Source organism: Gossypium hirsutum, chromosome A13 (genome assembly GCF_007990345.1).
Source record: "Gossypium hirsutum isolate 1008001.06 chromosome A13, Gossypium_hirsutum_v2.1, whole genome shotgun sequence".
Lineage (NCBI taxonomy): Eukaryota > Viridiplantae > Streptophyta > Magnoliopsida > Malvales > Malvaceae > Gossypium > Gossypium hirsutum.
In genome coordinates this window covers 42,379,622-42,391,885 of record NC_053436.1, presented here as the reverse complement: position 1 = coordinate 42,391,885, position 12,264 = coordinate 42,379,622, and the positions used below count along the sequence as shown (strand labels likewise).

General features: G+C 34.5%; 1 non-coding gene across 1 annotated transcript; it reads left to right on the top strand.

Moving 5' to 3' along the window:
• Positions 1–945: 945 nt before the first annotated feature.
• LOC121212788 (small nucleolar RNA R71) lies at positions 946–1,052 on the top strand. The gene has a single exon (XR_005908162.1). It is a non-coding gene; the product is annotated as a small nucleolar RNA R71 (small nucleolar RNA).
• Positions 1,053–12,264: the final 11,212 nt, after the last annotated feature.

Genomic DNA, 12,264 nt, shown 5'->3' with positions numbered 1-12,264 from the left:
AATTTTTTTAAGAGTTAAAGGAATTTACCAAATTTTTCATCTGAGCGGTCTTTCCTTGTCGCGTTGGGGTATGGCACACGAGGTTTATATTTGACATTCACTAATTTGTTTTTATTATGACCTACCTCACCTTGACCTCTGCTTACCATAATTTCTTGCCTCGGTTCTGGCTCAGGCTCAACGAATCCTTCTTCATCTTGAACATTAATCGCGTTGAGCTGTCCCCTTGGGTTGGGTTTAGTATTACTTGGCAAGCTACCTTGTGGTCGTTCGGAGATTAGTTTGGAAAGCTGGCCTATCTGAGTTTCTAGCCCTTGGATCGATGCTTGTTGATTTTTAAGTGCTGTCTCGGTGTTCTGGAAATGGGTTTCTGACACCGAGATGAATTTGGTTAGCATCTCCTCAAGGTTTGGCTTCTTTTCTTGCTGGTATGGTGGTTGTTGAAAACCCGAAGGATGTTGTGGCCTTTGATTTCCTTGACCGCCCCACGAGAAATTGGGATGGTTCCTCTAACCTACATTATAAGTGTTACTATATGGGTTATTTTGGGATCTAGAGTTATTGTTACCCATATATTGAACTTGTTCCTCCTCGATGCTAGGGTTGAAGGGTTGATACTCTGTGCATGCTCCTCCTCCATTCGTCTCGCACCTCATTACTGGATGTACCTGAGTAGAACCAAGTAAACCATCAATCTTTTTATTTAGAAGTTCTACCTGGTTTGACAGCATAGTAATCGAATCGAAGTTATAAACACCTGCTGTTTTAGTTGGCTTAGTCCTCATGACTTTCCACTGATAGTTATTCAGTGACATCTCTTCAATAAACTCATAAGCATTTTCAGGTATTTTATTATTTATGGTTCCACCAGCAGCTGCGTCAACCATTTGTCAAGTCAAAGGATTCAAGTCATTATGGAATGTTTGAACTTGTAGCCAAAGCGGTAACCCATGGTGAGGGCACCTTCTCAGTAAGTCCTTGTATCTCTACCATGCATCGTAAAGAGTTTCTAAGTCCATCTGAACAAACGAAGAGATATCATTACGTAATTTGGCCATTTTAGCCAGTGGAAAATATTTTAATAGAAATTTTTTGGTCATTTGTTCCCAAGTAGTAACTGACCCTCGTGGTAACGAGTTTAGCCACTGTTTAGCTTTGTTCCTTAATGAAATAAGGGAATAACTGAAGACGAATGACATCATTAGAAACGCCATTAATTTTAAATGTATCGCAAAATTCCAGGAAATTTGCCAAGTGAGTGTTCGGATCTTCATCCTGCAAACCATCAAACTGAACAAATTGCTGTATCATTTGATTAGTGGTAGGTTTTAGTTAAAAATTATTTACAGCAATAGCAGGCCTAACTATACTTGACTCAATTCCTGTTAAAGTAGGTTTAGCATAATCATACATAGTACGAGGAGCAGGATTCTAATTTGCTAGTTCAACATGTATCGTAGGAGGTAGCTGATTGTCTTGGTTTTCAGCCATCTCTTCGGTTAGGGATTGAGTATTGTCCTCTTGCTCGTTCTCTGTGTATCTTAAGCTTTACCTTATTTCTCTTGGTTTCTGCGAGCTGTGCGATCAATTTCTTCGTCAAAAAGTAGTGGTCCTGATGGGTTTCTTCTAGTCATAAACTATAAAAACCTGCCAAGAGAAAGAAAAAGTAAATTAATAAATAATAATAAAATTAAAATAAAATTAACTTGCAAGAAAAATAAATGGCTAAAGTAATAAAAATTGAGTGTTCCTAATATCTTAGTTCCCCGGCAACGGCGCCAAAAACTTGATCGCGATTTTCGTGTGACAGGTTTTAAATATTTATAAAGAATCATTCTTGAAACTTACTATTATCACGATGTAGGCAAGTGTACCTATCGAACAGTAGTATAGTTTTACCAAGACCGGATTGTCGAACCCAAAGGAACTAAAAGTACTAGTAATGACTGTCTTTTTATTATCTAGCCTAAGAATAAGGGGGCTTTGTTTTAACTAACAAATTATCTAAACTAAGAATTCGCAGAAAGTAGAATTGGGGGATTACTTTTGGAATATGATTGAATTAAGACAATACCTAAGGAAAATCCACCTAGACTTTACTTGTTTTTCTGGCTCCGAATCAGACGATTTATTCATTTAACTTGTCCCTAGAGATACCTAAGTTATATTATTATCCCTATTTAGGACTAATAATATCTAATCCCTAGATTGAATAGTTAAGACTTTTCTCTAATTAACACCCTAGGGTTGCATTAACTCGATCTATGGATCCCCTTATTAGCTTTCACCCTAATCCGGCAAAATCTTGTCACCCTATGTCTAGGCGCGCAATCAACTCCGCTTAATTATGAAAAATGTGCTCCTAGACAGGGTCTATTCCTCTTCTGAATAAGAGCTTATCTTGAATCAATATCCTGGGATATCAAAACAAGAATTAAGAACACATAATTAAGAACAAGTTAAATATTTATCATACAATTCAGAAAATAATAACAAGATTCGTCTTAGGTTTCATTCCCCTTAGGTATTTAGGGAATTTAGTTCATAACTAAAAAGGAAAACATCTCAAAAGAATAATGAATACAAAACATAAAGAAAACCCAAAACTCCTGAAGGAAATTGAGGGGAGATCTTCAGTCTTGATGGTGATTCTGACTTCTGAGATGGATGAATCGGCTTCTCTTGAGCAGTTCCCTGCCTCCTTCTCTCTGTGTCTCTTTTCCTCTTCCTTTAGGGCATATTTATAGGCTTTAGAATGTCTAAAAGCCCTAAAAATTAGCCTTTTCCAAATTGGACTCAACTTGGGCTCGGCAGGGACACGCTCGTGTGAGTCGTGCTTCGATTCTGCCAGATTGACACGGCCGTGTGGTATGCCTGTGTGAGGAAGTCCAGGCCGTGTTGATTTCATACTTTGGCCCATTTTCTCCATTTTTGGCTCGTTTCTCATTCCTTTCGCTCTCCTATGCTCACCTAAGTATAAAACATGAAATCAAGGCATTAGGAGAATTGAATTCACCAATTCTAAGGAAAAATTATCCATAAAATGCGTTAAGCATGGGGTAAAAATATGTATAAATTATGGTTTATCATAAACGTATAGCTTTAGTAAAAATACTTTGGCAATGACACGGTGTTTGAAGAACCCATGTGGGAACCCGAGGAAGCTATGAGAAAATAGTGCCCTAAACTTTTAGCTGGTAAGATTTTCGGGGACAAAAATCCTTAAAGGGGGAGAGTTGTAACAGTCCATTTTTAGTTAAATTGGAACAGTGGTTTCGAGACCATAAATCCAAAGTCAGAATATTTATTTTATTATTATTTTAATGTCAATGACATGAAAATATGATTGTCTGAAATTTTCGTTAAGAAATTTTATCATTTGAATGTTTAATTTGAAAAAAAGGACTAAATCACGTAAAGTGCAAAAGTGTTGTTCTATTAGTTAAAGGTATTCAATAGTTATAGAACCATAAAGTTAAGGTCCTTATGTTGTAATTAAACCACTAATAGTTTAAGTGGACAAATATGGTCATTAAAATGATATTATAAAGGTTAATGAATAAGGTTAATTTTGTAAATTGGTAAATAATGATAATTAAAAACAAATAAAATAAGCTATCGTCTTTTCTTCTTCATTTTGGAATCGATTAATAGGCCTAGAAGAAGCCATTTTTATGTTCTTCATTCGACTAGGCTATTTTTCTCATTAAGGTACTGTTTTTGTCCCGTTTTTAATGATTTCTATGTTTTTGAGATCATTGCAACTTGGTCTAGCTAGCCCAGGGATAATTTTGCAAAACTATTAAAGATTTTCAATGTTATCATTGATGAATACATGAGTATTTTGATGTTTAATGATAGATTATGAATGTTTGATGATACTTATACAAGTTTTGTTAAGTGATTTTTAGTGAAAATGCAAATTAGGGATTAAATTGTGAAATGTGGAAACTTTATGGTTAAAAATGTAAAATAAATAAAAAATATGGGCTGCTGGGGACCTAATTGAAATTTAGATAGCATGGGTTAGTATTGAATTGCATGAAATTGTGTTTTTATGAAATAAGGACTAAATTGTAAAAGTTGTGAAACATAAGGAGCAATTGTGTAAAAATGCCTTAAAGTGAATTTTGGATTAAATTGAATAGAGGGATAATTAAAGAAGCTAATTTTGATTACATATAGATCAAGAAAAGCAAAACTCTTATATAGATCGAGGGAAAAACAAAGTTCTCGACTAATCGACCAGTTTAGTCGTTTTTATATCTGAGGTAAGTTCGTATGTAATAAACATTGTTATAATTATGTTTTAAATGTTTTGATATTGCATAAACTATGAATATGAGACTAGATATATATTCAAAAATGATTTGACGATGATTCAACATTCAAAATTCCAATTGAACCATAGGAATAGATTTGGATACTAGTGACATGTCATTAAGGGATTATTGTAATTATGTGATCTGGGTGTTGGTCCTGTACATCCTATTGGAGGCTAAGTATACCGGCATGCATTGCGATTACTTGACAGCTTGTGTGAGCAACACCGTGTAGCCACATCTTGACCCACAGCTTGTGTGAACAGGTCCGTTGATAGCTCTAGTGTGAGCAGTATATGTGATATGAGATTGAGATAGCTTTGGCAATATATGTGGCACTTTGGGTGCGGGTTTCCTATGTATCTGATAGTATTCTGAATGGTTCAACGGGTAAATGAAAGATGTGGTTGTGTATAAGATTGATACGAGATGGTACAGGTATGTACATGAGCCGTATAAGCTTAAATCAAAGAAGTTATGAAGTTCATACATAAGATTATAATTGAAAATGTGAAAGGTTTGTTAGTTAATGAACTACATGTTGATATGTTCAAATTGATGATTTGTATATTTATGTTAAGATTAAGTTTATTTCATATGAGCTTACTAAGCTATAAAGCTTAATTTGTTTATTTTCCCATGTTTTATAGTGAATTCAAAGCTAGCTCAGATTCAGGGATTGTCAGAGACTCCATCACACTATACATATATCAATTTGGTACTTTTGAGCTTGTGTTTTGGTCACATGGCATGTATAGGAATATGGTCATTTTGATATGTATTTTGGTAGTGAATTTTGTCATTTGTATTGTAACAATCCTAACCCGTATCTGATCCCCGAATAGGGTTACAAGGCATTACCGAAATTCACACTGCATTCACATACATATAAGCAAACATAAACAAAATCCATTCATCTCAATCATATTGTCCCTTCTAAGGTCCTACGAGACCTTAAAACATGCTTAGAAGTGGTTTGGGACTAAACCGATAACATTTGCAAACTTTAGGAAACTTAGAAGTAGTTTTTATATATTATTTTTTTCGTGGTTTGTTTTTTATCCATATAGGGACATATCCACACCAATTTTTTATAATTAAATTGCATAAAAGGAGTCAAACAAAGTAGCGGCTGCGGCGCGTCGAGGCACTTTAGAGCGGGCCGCCAGGTGGTTATCAGAATGTAGTCAAGGAGGTAGGTTTAAAGCTAGCAATAAAGCTAGCAAAGATAGCTCTACCGAGACGCGAGCGAGTAGCCTTTGCCAAAAAAGCGCTAAGAGCTTACTTGTTTGTTGCCTTGTCAAAGTTAGGGGATTTGAGAAGTGTAAGTGTAAAAGATAAGTTTCACAGTTAGAATAGAAGTAGAGTGAAGGATGTGGCCCCTCTTAGGAAAGGGCACAAGAAGAGGAAAGAAAGAGTAATTTTTTAAGGCTCTGTAAACACAAATTTTCTTTAATTTCAGGGTCACACACCCGTGTGAACAGGCCATGTGCCTCACATGGTAACTAGACACGCCCGTGTCACAGGCCATGTGAAAACAAGGCATACATACTGACTTATGCCACATGGCCGAGGACACACTTGTGTGCTAGGCCTGTGAAATCAAGGGGGTTACTGACTTGGGTCACACGGCTGACCATACGCCTATGTGCCAGCCCGTGTGCCACACACGACCAGTAGACATGTCCGTGTGTCTAGGCTGTGTCAAAATTGTAGGGTATATTGACTTTAATTTGAATGGTACCCCAGGGGACACACGACAGTGTAACATAGCTGTGTGTAGCACACGGCTGAGACACACGCCCGTGTCCCTGCCCGTGTGGACAAAAATAGGCCATTTGCAAAGCCAATTTTCCACCCTTATCTCATACTCACCTAGCCATAAAAATGGTATCATTTCATCACATATATGGGCAACCAAAACATACCAAATCACATATAAGTCATGTCATTTCATAATCAACCAATTCACTACTTAAATTCCCAACCACAATCATGCCAAAACAATCAAACTTGCATAACTTCTAAATGCATTTCATCATCATCATCTTATCACCTATTTCAAACCACAAGATTTACCATTTCAATATCACATAATCAAATCACAACATATCATTATTCCAACCTTAATACTCCCATTTACAACTAATTAAAATAATAATCATATAACTATACCAAACAAGCTAACATATAAGGCATTATATATATCACATAAATAGCTTGTCAAACACATAACTTAAGCCAATTTAAATGGCCAAATTTAAACCAACATTTACAAGCCAAATCACATGGCTAAAATCAAGTCTCAAAACATACCACAATGACACTAACCTATACATGCCATATACCATAAATATAAAGCTCCAAAAATACCAACAAGATGATCGATAGTGTGATGATGTTTCCCGACGATCCCCAAGTCCGAGCTAACTTCGATAATCTATAAAACATGGAAAGAACATAAAAAGTAAGCTTTAAAAGCTTAGTAAGCTATATACAAATAAATTTACCACATGAATCACAACATTTCTATCAATAGGCCAAATACAAGTAAACACATATAGATACACATACCTTGCTCAACTTGAATCTCCCCATTGAACCATTCGGAATCAATAAGGATACTAAAAAATTATATAAGCTCGTACAATGCCATTTCCCAGATATGGTCTTACATGTTGTAACATATCGATGCCACTGTCCCAGACAATGTCTTACATGAAATCAATTAACGATGCCAATGTCCCAGACATGGTCTTACACATAATCTCAATACAATGCTGATGTCCCAGACATGGTCTTACATGTAATCACATCGCGATAACCTAATGTCATGACAATCGTATCCTATACTATTCCTAAGGTTCGTACGGGACTTTCAAATGTCGTAACTTCATCGATTCATGCTCGTATTTGCTCATTCAAAATTTGTAGCAATTCAATGATAATAAAACATATACAATTCAATTCAAAAACATTTATTTGCATATGAACTTACCTTGTAATCGGAATAGACGAATCGGATCGATTACTCGATAACTTTTGATTTCCCTCGATCTAAATCTGATTTCTTTCATTCTTGATCTATATACATTCAAAATTAACTCTTTTATTCATCAACACATTCAATTTAGTCCACAAACACATTTTTGCACTTTAGCCCCTAAATTACACATTTTCTCAATTTAGTCCCTATTTCAAAAAAACACAAAATTCATGAAATTCAATACTGAATATCTATAACTCCATAATAGCCAATATTTATCAATATTTCACACATTTAACCACACATTTTACACTTTTCATAAATTAGTCCCTTTTATGCAATTTCACTAAAAATCACTTTACAAAACATGATAATCTATCAACAAATACTTATTTTCCATCATCAAACATTCAAGAGCTCAAGCATTCAACAATGACACTTTAAAAAATCATCAATAAATTTGAAAATTGAGGTATGGGCTAGCTAGAACACGAAGCAACGATCACAAAAACATAAAAATTATCAAAAATCGAGCTCAAAACATACCTTAAAAAAACTAGATAAGTGCCGAACCCTAAGTTAGCATGAAATCTTTCTTTTACCTCTTCAAATTCGGCTAGAATAAAGAAATAAAGATGATATGGCTTTTTGTTTTATTTTAATATTAACTTAATAGCCAATTTACCATTTTATCCCTTAATTAAAACATTTCAAAACACATAATTCAAGGTCATTTATGTCCATCTCCACTATCAATGGACTAATTACATCATAAGGACTTCACATGTAATCAACCATGGCAATTAAGCACTTTTAACATATATTATACTACTTTTGCATTTTACGCAATTAAATCCTTTTTATCAAATTGAGCTATTAAACAATAAAATTAGCTATCAAAATTTTCACACATATATATATTCATATAATGTAAACACATAAACGACCTCGGATTTGTGGTTCCAAAACCATTGTTCTGATTTAGCTAAAACCGGGCTGTTACATTTATTGGCTTGTGAATTGCTATGTTTTGGTTTGTATATATATAGCCATGAGATTTGGCTTAATTTGGTTGTTTTTGATGTATATGTATATATGTGAAAATGGTTTATGATGTGGTTCATAATTCCTTGCAAATGGTTTGTGGTAGTTTAGCATTTAAGGTAGCTAATGGTTGGAAATGGTTATTGTATGGTTGAAATTTTAGGCAAGGTAAAATGTTTAGTTGAAATAATGAAAAAAAGTTTTTTATGATTAATGTGTATAGAGAATAGGAGTATTGAATAGGCATGAATTATGTTTGAACTGGTTGATTTGAAATGCTTATTGATGCTATGTATTGGTGCCTTTGAGTTTGATGTAGGTGAGCACAAGTTTGGATGGCGAAATGACTTGGTAAACAGTCTATTTTTGTCCACACAGGTAGAGACACAGGAGTGTGTCTCAGCCATGTGTGATACACAGTCATGTACACAGCCGTGTGTCCCGTGGTGATGAAAATAAAAACAAGTCAGTATGCTCCATACGGCCTCACACACGGGTGTATGACTTGGCCGTGTGGCATAAGTCAGTATACCCTACATGTTTGGCATGGCCTAGCACACGGCCTGGCACACGGGTGTGTAGGACTATTTCTAGGGTACACGGGCTAGCCACATGGGCATGTGTGTCGGCCGTGTGACCCAAGTCAGAGAGTTACACAGGGTCGGACATAGGCTGTAACATGGCCACGTGCTTCCATTTCGAATGTCCACACGGCTTGTGACATGGGCATGTCTGTTGGCCATGTGAGACACACGGCTAGGCCACACAAGCATGTGTCCCCTATTTTTGAGAAAATTTTTCAAGTGTTCTATGAGTTTTCAAAGTTATCAGTTTAGTCCCGAATCACTTCTAAAGCATGTTTAAGGCCTCGTAGGCTCGTATTAGTGACATTTTTATTGAGACTGAATGATGATTGCATGAAATGTGATAATGTATGCAAAGTGAATGTTTAATTGTTTTACAAGTCTGGTAATGCTCCATAACCCTATTCCGGCGTCGAATATGGGTGAGGGGTGTTACACTAATCATGTGAAGTGTATAATAAAATAAAATTGGAAATTATAAAGCTGAAAATTTAGTGAATAATGAGGTTGTTTGAATGGTAACGAAATGGTTTTGCTTGGGACATAATAATGTTGTCCAATATGTATTAACAAGGTTGACCATTTTGTGCATAATGGGATGGTTCTAATAAATGTACTAAAGTGTGGTTCAAAATTTGCATCTTCAATTATTGTCTAAGAATCAATTTTAATTTGTTGCTCAGAAGTCATGATTAGGAAATAATCGAATTAATGCATTTAATTGTTAACGGAGTTACATGCTTGGCTACTGTTTGAATTGGTGTCTTAATGGTTTTAAATGTTCATTTTTTTATGTTGTCCAAATCTGCTTTATTGTTATGAGTTGAGATATTTGGGATGTGGTGTCTAAATATTAAATTAAAAATAACAAATTAATTTTTCATTAAAATGGTATTACAATGCTAAATTTGTGAGTTAGCATAGTTAACTAATGTTGTCTGAATAACAATGTATATTGTGCTAATTTAAATGTTGAAGATTATGATGTCCTATGTTGAAATTAAGAAAAAATTAATGGCTATAATTATATTGTCCTACTGCTGTTAATTAAAATAGAATGTAATTAATTTTATTGTCTTAAAACATAAATTGAAGTGGGTTAAATGTTGTAAATTGAACTGCATTAATAATGAAATTTTGATATCTTCAACCACCAATTTGAAAGGAGAGTATGTTTGTAATTTAATTTTCAATGGTTTGATGATTAAAATGTATAATTTTTGGAATTATATAGAAGAGGTTGATGTTAATGCACGGATTGAGTTTTTAATTGCTAAATAAAATGTTAGTTAGAAATGTAATTTAAATTTTGCTAATGACAAGCTTAATGTTGTTATAAGTAAGTGGTTTAAGTTGCTTCAAGTGGAAATTGTATTGAATTACTATCCAAACCTAGAACAAATCCATTAGTGTTTGATAAGGGTATTAAAAAAATACATTTGTCGTTTTAATTGCTGTCCGAGATGGTCCAAGTGCACGTGAAGGTGAAGGTATGCTTATTAAGTTTTATCGAGTGCTAGTGACGTGTTGTCAAAGAAAGAAATGAACATATGATTGAATGTTACTATTATAAGTATAATGATATGCATATATAATTCACATTTAAGTGGGGAAGAATTGTTATTAGTCACTGGCACTTAAAATGTTCAAGTTGAATATGTATAGCATAGTAACTTTGATTATTAAGTATGCAGTAGATATACCCATTTTACTTATGATGGATTAGTCAGACTAATATTACATGCTTAAGTTTGGAAATACCACTGAGTACTTTTCTCAGTGTGTGGTTTGTTTTATCTGTGCACAGGTTAGGCTTACTTTGTGATTTTCTAAGCATCAACCTTAGCATCCCATTCACAATCTTGATATTAGAAATGTTGGTTGTTCCATGTTTAATTATATTTGGCATGTACCTAGTAGGTTAGGTTCTACGATTTTAAATAACATTACAATTAGATTTTCATATTCATAGCCTAGTACTAATATATGTAATTATATGGTTTATCGGTTGTATGTTATTAGTTGCATATATAAATTAAACTCATTTTTAGTTAAGTATGTTTAAAAAATTTATATTTGTTTGATTTTATTCATATTAATTGTATAATTTAGTTACGAATTATTTGTAGTTGTTTTTACGACGTTTGTGACACGTATTTCAGACTTGATATCGAGTCGAGTGTATGGTGTTACATTTAGGGGGTATCAGATCTATAGGTTTAGTCGATTTTGAGACTAAATCAAGCTCGAAAATTTCGATTAGAGGTACATGCCAACGTTAAGTCGAGTCTGAGACGAGATTGGATGCTGATTGTTAATTATTTTGTCTTATATTTGAACATGTCTGATGAGTTGAGGTATGTTGTGAAGTAGAAGTTAACATTAATAATCATTTTGTAGAAAGTGAGAAGCAAGTAAAGATGAATGTAAATGATGATGATCAAATTAGTACTCAAGGTAGGAATAGAGAAGATAGATCTTACCAAGAAGATTGAGGTGTTGAGGGCTTATTCTGTGTGATAAAGGATTTACTTTAAGGAATAGTGGGAATTGTTCCGTGGACTGCAGTAACGAATGCAATCAATCAAACTACAAGGTCAAAAAATGCTAACTTTTCTTCAGTAAAAAATTTCCCAGCCCTCGGAAAAAGAATTGGGACCTCTAATTCACAACCTTAGCCTAAGCGAACTAAGGGGACTTAAGGATCATGGATGTAACACCCCTAACCCTTCTTCGTCACCAAATTAGGGTTTCAGAGTATTACGACACAGAACAAAAGAAATGACAACATAAAACCTTTCAAATATCAATTTAAATACCATGTATTAAAACTACACATCATTCATAGCATATTTAAATTTACAAACCAGCCTTAAACCGAGCTTAAGGGGGCCCTAAAAATAGTTTGGGAATAATCAAGGATCAATTTGAATCAAATTAGAAAAATATTGAAAAACTTGAAAATTTTGGAAAGAGGGGTCACACGATCGTGTGGTCAGGCTGTGTGATAGAGGCCAGATCATGTGGCTCAGAAACATTGTCGTGTGACCAAACTGTGTACAATTTGAAATATGGGTCACACAACCGTGTCTCAACCTGTGCTCAATTGAAAATAGGATCACATGACCACGTCACTAGGTCGTGTAATAGCCTGCTATCGTGTGGAAAATCCTTCACTTAAAATCAAAATCACACACGGTCGTGTGACAACCTATGTCCCGGGCCGTGTGCACCTAAAATTGCTTTCAAAACAAGGAAAAGCAACACCAATTCCGTAGGTGCCAAGACAAAACCAAATCAGTCATAAACATACTTTCAAAACACCTAT